Source organism: Schistocerca piceifrons, chromosome 4 (assembly GCF_021461385.2).
Source record: "Schistocerca piceifrons isolate TAMUIC-IGC-003096 chromosome 4, iqSchPice1.1, whole genome shotgun sequence".
Taxonomy (NCBI): domain Eukaryota; kingdom Metazoa; phylum Arthropoda; class Insecta; order Orthoptera; family Acrididae; genus Schistocerca; species Schistocerca piceifrons.
Window position 1 is genome coordinate 58,956,094 of NC_060141.1, and position 7,622 is coordinate 58,963,715.

The window sequence follows — 7,622 nt, forward strand, 5'->3', positions numbered from 1 at the left end:
TGTCGTTGTGATATGTGCTTAGTTCATAAACATCGTACTATGAGTACATAGTTGTGACTTTTTAATATAGTGAACTTCGGGACCAAACTTCTGGAAAGGGCTGCAACCAGTTAAATTCATCACGTTATTGATGAAATCTAAAAATTAAATTTGTGGCGTCAGTTGATTGGGGTCTCGGTGTTTAATTATTTAGTGACCTCGAGTTTAGAAACCGTCACACCTCACAGGCAAGACCCGCGACGCGTCCTCTCAGCTTCGCTTCCTCCAGCAACTCTCTACGTGCCTGGATAGCTCAGTGGTAAGAGCATTGGCCCAGAAAGCAAGATTCCGGGTTCGAGTCCCGGTTCGGAACACTGTTTTAATCTGCCACAAGATTCAATTTAACACGATGTCCGTTTCGAACCCCAAGAACTCTTATACTTATTCTCTCTCACCGGACATATATGGGAGCAAGAGCTCCCGTCTGTGTCGTTAAATAAAACTTCCATATATGTGGACTACGAAGAACAGCCGGTCTGAAGGATGGTTCAGTGACCGGAGGTAACGGTACAGTAATAGCATTTGCGCAGGTCGCCATCGTATGCCATTAGCGAAAGAGAGCAGTCGACGTTCGGGGCAGTGACGCGATCCCAGGCCACGCTAATACCTGATTGTTATTCATGCCTCCGTGTGACCCGGCCGGCGCACGGCGCAGGTCGCCAGCTCCCCTCTATTAGTTGTAATTACTGTGGGTGGTAGGGGGGGGGGGGGGGGAGCGAGACCACACGCGGGCCACCTTATGGCGCTCTGTACGGAGTGTCGTCACCCTGCCTTCAAACTTCAGTCTGAGGTGTTTCAGTCGCCTGTACAAATATTTTGAGTGCTTGTTGGGATTGTTGTAAGAGAGTGAGACACTTTCCAGTAGTTTAGGGTGTTTTGTACGACTTCTTACACAGTGATAAGGAGAGGTGAGCTACAGAGTGGTGCCGCAACTGTCGTCGTGCGCAAGCTGGACAGGAGCAGAAATGGTTAGCAAAGAAGTTAACATAGTAAACAGAATATGTACTTCACTTGTACTTCTCCACGTGCAAGAATTAGTGTCCAACTGTTACAATTTCAACAAGAAGAGGCTTGCTGTACTAACAAGGGAACCTCCCCATCGCACCCCCCTCAGATTTAGTTATAAGTTGGCACAGTGGATAGGTCTTGATAAACTGAACACAGATCAATTGAGAAAACAGGAAGAAGTTGTGTGGAACTGTGAAAAAATAAGCAAAATATACAAACTGAGTAGTCCATGGACCACATAAGCATCATAATGGAGAATGTGAACTTAGGAGCGCCGTGGTCCCGTGGTAGTGTGAGCAGCTGCAGAACAAGAGGTCCTTGGTTCAAGTCTTCCCTCGACTGAAAATTTTACTTTCTTTATTTTTGCATAGTTATTATCTGTCCGTTCGTTCATTGACATCTCTGTTCACTGTAATAAGTTGTGTCTGTGTTTTGCGACCGCATCGCAAAACCGTGCGATTAGTAGACGAAAGGACGTGCCTCTCCAATGGGAACAGAAAACATTTGATCGCAAGGTCATAGGTCAACCGATTCCTCCACAGGAAAACACATCTGATATATTCTATACGACACTGGTGACGGCATGTGCATCACATGACAGGAACATGTTGTCGACCCACCTAACTTGTGCACTTGGCGAATGGGTAAAAAGATTCTTCTACCTTGCCCGATTTAGGTTTTCTTGTGGATGTGATAATCACTCCCAAAAAAGTGATGAAAACATAAGAGTTTGTCACATAAACTGAAAATAACAAATTAAACTTTTTACTCGATGGAAGATTCGAACCAAGGACCTTTCGTTCGGCAGCTGCTCACGTTACCACGAGACTACGGCGCTCCTGCGTTCTCATTGTCCTTAATGTTGCTTATCTTCCCTTGAAGTACTCAGTTTGTATATTTTGCTTATTTTTTCACAGTTCCACACAACTTATTCCTGTTTTCTCAATTGATGTGTGTTCAGTTTTTCAAGGCCTATCCACTGTGCCAACTTATAACTAAATCTGAGGGGGGGTGCGATGGGGAGGTTCCCTTGTAAGCACAAACGACGGTGTTGTAGTGATGGGGCTCCAAGTGGACATAGGTTGAGTGGCTGCCGCCGGCCCTCCTATATCGCTGTGGCAGAGGGCGGTAATGGTACGGAGGCACTGCAGGGGTGGCTCGGCGGGTGTGCTCCACTGGGTCTGCTGGATACCGCGCGACCGCTGTTGGCGTCAGAAGGAAACTTGCAACTCTGTTGCCAACTGTGACGGCTGTGGGGTGGTGTCGATATGTTATGCCACACAGAGAACCTGAGTGACAAGCGGAGGTAAGCAGGTTAAAGAACTCGACAACTGCGAGAAGGGCTCGCACTCTGACAGTTCCGTACAAACTTAACTATGGGTGTTGGTAATAATTAACAATTACGCGTGGTGCAATGGCATCAAGCATGTCTTTCTACTGGACGCCACTTCAGTGACTTGCTTATCTACAACGTACCCTAGTTATGAAACTGGGAAAGGGTACCTGCAGGTATTGTTTCTGGCAACTCCTCACATCGTTGACAGCTGACGACTAGGTTAAAACGAAGACGGAAAAATCCCTGATCTGACCAAGACTCGATCCCCCGGTCACTCGGTTTACAGGCACGCGTTTTACCACTAGACCATCAAGCAAAAAGGATTCCTTACTGACAGACAAAAAATGGCAAAAAAAGTATTTTTATGTGATACAGTTACAAATTTAAAAATTTAGGATTTTTTACTTGTACTGTGAAACATTGCTTCTTGTCAAATTTCATAATTCTAGGTCAACGGCAAGTACAGGATAGCTTTTGATGACTGACGTTGCGAGTATCTAAATATGTGACATACATGGCCCTATCTACTGACTTACAAGATTATGTTTTCCACAGTAGTCGGACAGGAAGACGGACAGGCAGCGAAGTCATCCTGTAAGTGCAGGGGTTCCCAAATTTTTCCTCCGACGGGACACTTTGAGAATGTTGGGAACATGTTGTTTATTTTAAAGGTTAATAATTGTTTTACAAATGAGAAGAACTTGTTTCATTCGGTGATTACTTCAATTTTTAATCATAACTATTAACACAGAAATGATAATCAAATTAATAAAAAAGTAATTAGCACCATCAAAATATCGAGGCATAAAGCCATTTTATTAACAGTTTACCGCGGAGCACCAGTGTTCTTGGAAATCTATAAGGCTTCCGTTTTGGCCTGTTGAGGTACGTAACTCTTTTTAATCGAAAGTGTTTCATTGTTTCGGCACTTGTTAAGAATTTCAGGACAATTTGTTTCAAAAATTTAGCAGCTGTCGAACCATCTGCGGTGTAACAGTTCAAAGCAGCGACATCTAACAATAACGCCATGTTAGATGCACCATCATTTTTCTTTCTTCTCATACCCTTCTTTTCAGTTTTGTTTTCGTATTCAGTTGATAATTAGGCGATGGTTTCTTTCGTTGTTATAGGGGTGACAAGAGGAAGGCGAAACAAGCAAATAATCCCAATAAACACAGGTCCAGAAGCAAACCGCACGGTGGCTTGTGGAATACGTATGTAGCTATAGACAGAAAGCCGCTCGTTGGTAACGGAGACATTCGAGAACCACTGTGTGAACGTCTTCTTCATCTTTGGAGATTCTCTTTCTCCGATTTGTTCCTCTCCGACTGTCTGAAGATTGTCGTCTCAGATCAACGTCGATGAGCTTACAGCCGAATCAGCGCCACCCACGCTTGTGCTGCCTTGGTCAAATTGTTGGCGCCATTTCACTGCAGCTGGTCGCGATACTGCATTTGTTTCATACAACTCCAGAATTTCACCGCGAATCTGTGTGCACTTAGACGTTTTGCCCACAACAATCTCACTGTACCGTGCACAACAACTTTGGAATGCAACCCAGTTTCCGTGCCATTTCTTTCGCACCTGTCATCCGTGCCGCACCAGAAATGTGTCTGCAGCAAACCTGGAACGTGTGCCCTCTTCAGACAATGTGCCACTTTTTTTGCGCAATAGTCTTTGCGTAGGAAGATACTTATAACATAGTTTCAAAAGTCCTTGCGTAATTTTCACCTCAAAGACTTCGAGCAAGTACGCAGTGCTGTCAGTCTTCGGAAAGACTGAAACGCGCACTTTAAACTTCTTCCCAGTGTTGTAGAAGATCGCGTCGGTCTACAGTTCACGATAACAAGTGTATTCCGCTGCATAGAGGAGGTCGTCGCCGCAATTACTGTTTAACAGCCGTGAGATGGCCAGCGGGGCTACTTTCTTACAGAGATCTTCCCATCCGCTGTCCTCGGTTGGCCGGGATCTAGAGTGTGTCGTATGAAGTGGGTGAAGGAAGCTAGGAGAAATCCTTCGGGAATGGGGCTAGGAAACGACAGTGGCTGTCGAACGAGGAATTGTATTTTCGTACCCTACTGTAGAGAGGTCATTCACATTCGTAATACGAAACAAGTTGACGACGTTTCGTTACAGGCAAACTAAAGAACTAGTCAAGTCAGAATTCTTCGCGGCCAGAAAACAGATACAACATCGTAAAATAAAATGGTCGCATATCGTTTGAAACCGCTGTCGTACGAACTACCTATATTGGCCATTAGCACCACAGTATTATCCGAGAACAGCTCTACAAACTTTATGTGTCCTGTGGATGAACATTTGCGGGGTTTTGTTCCATCTGTTGACCAAAGGCTACTGTTTGCTTCTATCAGATTTGTTGCTGCCAGACCCTGAGAACAACCATCTTCCAGGTAGCATTTGGTCGCTCTCTAGTTTGTGTGGCGGGTAATGAGCTAATTCTGAAGTGCTTTCTGCCCATTGAACTATTCTCTTATTGAACAAAATTGACAAAATAATCATCGATATTTATCTGAAATATATGCAAGGCATTTAAAATCTGTTTTGTAAACTGGACTGCATCAACAGTGGGTAACATGTTACATTTATGCTTCTCCTTCATCGCACACTATTAGACACCGCTTTCAGAATGCCATGTTATGTTTAGCGCACAGTCATAGCTATTCTTGTTGTTGTCTTCAGTCCGAAGACTGGTTTTCTGCAGGTCTTCGCGCTAGTCTACCCTCTCCAAGCCTCTTCATCTCTGCATATACTACTGGCCATTAAAATTGCTACACTAAGAAGAAATGCAGATGATAAAGGGTATTCATTGGACAAATACGTTATACTAGAACTGACATGTGATTACATTTTCACACAATTTGGGTGCATAGATACTGAGAAATCAGTACCCAGAACAACCACCTCTGGCCGTAATAACGGCATTGATACACCTGGGCATTGAGTCAAACAGAGCTTGGATGGCGTGTACAGGTACAGCTGCCCATACAGCTTCAACACGATACCACAGTTGATCAAGAGTAGTGGCTGGGGTATTGTGAAGGGCCAGTTGCTCGGCCACCACTGACCAGACGTTTTCAATTGGTGAGAGATGGAGAATGTGCTGGCCAGGGCAGCAGTCGAACATTTTCTGTATCCAGAAAGGCCCGTACAGGACCTGCATTATCGTGCATTATCCTGCTGAAATGTAGGGTTTCGCAGGGATCGAATGAAGGGTAGAGCCACGGGTCGTAACACATCTGAAATGTAACGTCCACTGTTCAAAGTGCCGTCAATGCGAACAAGAGGTGACAAGAGACGTGTAACCAATGGCATCCCATACCATCACGCCGGGTGACACACCAGTATGGCGATGACGAATACACGCTTCCAATGTGCGCTCACCGCGATGTCGCCAAACACGCGTGCGACCATCATGATGCTGTAAACAGAACCCGGATTCATCCGAAAAAATGACGTTTTGCCATTCGTGCACCCAGGTTCGTCGTTGAGTACACCATTGCAGGTGCTCCTGTCTGTGATGCAGCGTCAAGGGTAACCGCAGCCATGGTCTCCGAGCTGATAGTCCATGCTGCTGCAAAGGTCGTCGAACTGTTCGTGCAGATGGTTGTTGTCTTGCAAACGTCCCCATCTGTTGACTCAGGGATCGAGACGTGGCTGCACGACCCGTTACAGCCATGCGGATAATGTGCCTGTCATCTAGACTGCTAGTGATACGAGGCCGTTGGGATCCAGCACGGCGTTCCGCATTACCCTCCTGAACCCACCGATTCCATATTCTGGTAACAGTCATTGGATCTCGACCAACGTGAGCAGCGATGTCGCGATACGATAAACCGCAATCGCGACAGGCTACAATCCGATCTTTATCAAAGTCTGAAACGTGATGGTACGCATTTCTCCTCCTTACACGAGGCATCACAACAACTTTTCACCAGGCAACACCGGTCAACTGCTGTTTGTGTACAAGAAATCGGTTGGAAAATTTTCTCACGTCAGCACGTTGTAGGTGTCGCCACCGGCGCCAACCTTGTGTGAATGCTCTGAAAAGCTGTAATTTGCATTTCACAGCATGTTCTTCCTGTCGGTTAAATTTCGCGTCTGTAGCACGTCATCTTCGTGGTGTAGCAATTTTAATGGCCAGTAGTGTAATTGTACATTTACTGGAACCTGCTCACTTAGCCTTCCTCTATAATTTTTACTCGCCCACACTTGCCTCCATTACCAATCTGACAACTGCTTCATTACTCAGGATGCGTCCTATCAACTGATCCCTTCTTTTAATCAGGTTGTGCAATAGATTTATTTACTTCCCAGCTCGATTCACTACCTTCATTAGTTATCCAGCATACCTATCTAAACTTCAGCATTCTTCTGTAGAACCACAGTTCAAAAGTTTATATTTTCTTTCTTTCTCTTCTGTTCATCGTTCATGTTTCACCCCCCTACAACGTTACACAGTAGATGAAGAAGAATTTCTTATATTTTAATTTATACTGCAAGTTGAAATAGATTTTTTTTCGAGGCGCTTTTGTTGCTGTTGTCAGTCTGCATATTGCATTCTCTCTACTTCTAACATCGCCAGGATGCTCAAAAAGCGAGACTCATCTACAGGTTTTACTCATTTCCCACCCTAATTTCATCTCCGTTGCCTGATTTAATTCGACCGCTTTCCATTATCCTTCTTCTACTTTCGTTAGTATTCATCTCGTAACCTCTTTTTCGACCATATCCATTCCGTTTAATTGATCTTTCAAGTCCTTTATCTTTGAGGGAATTATAGTGGCGTGTGCTAATCATGAAGCTTTTATTTCTTCTCCATGAATTAGATCTACACTTCTAAAGTTGTCTTTGGTTATATTCTCTGCTTGCTGAGTGTATAGACTGCACAGCACGGGAGGCAGCCTACAACCTTGTCTCTTTGCCATCTGAACCACTGCGTGCGTTTCACATTGTCCTATTCTTACAACTTCAGCCTAGTTTCTGTACAAGTCGAGGGCAACCTGTCGCTCACTGTATTTTATTCACGCTACCTTCGATTTCCAACCTGTGTTGCAAAGTCGGAAACAACGGATATGAGTTTCATAATTAGATTCTTCCGTGTGAAACGGAGGCTCAACGTAGGGTCGCCACATTTCTAGAGGAGAGAACGTTAGGGTTTCTACACCCCATCCACTTGTAGGTCGAAAGAGGCCTAGCAGCGGTTCCGTTGTACTAGAGT

General features: G+C 44.8%; 1 non-coding gene across 1 annotated transcript; it reads left to right on the forward strand.

The window, feature by feature from the left end:
• The first annotated feature begins 281 nt into the window (after window positions 1-281).
• Window positions 282-353, forward strand: Trnas-aga. Its single transcript has one exon. It is a non-coding gene; the product is annotated as a tRNA-Ser (tRNA).
• Window positions 354-7,622: the final 7,269 nt, after the last annotated feature.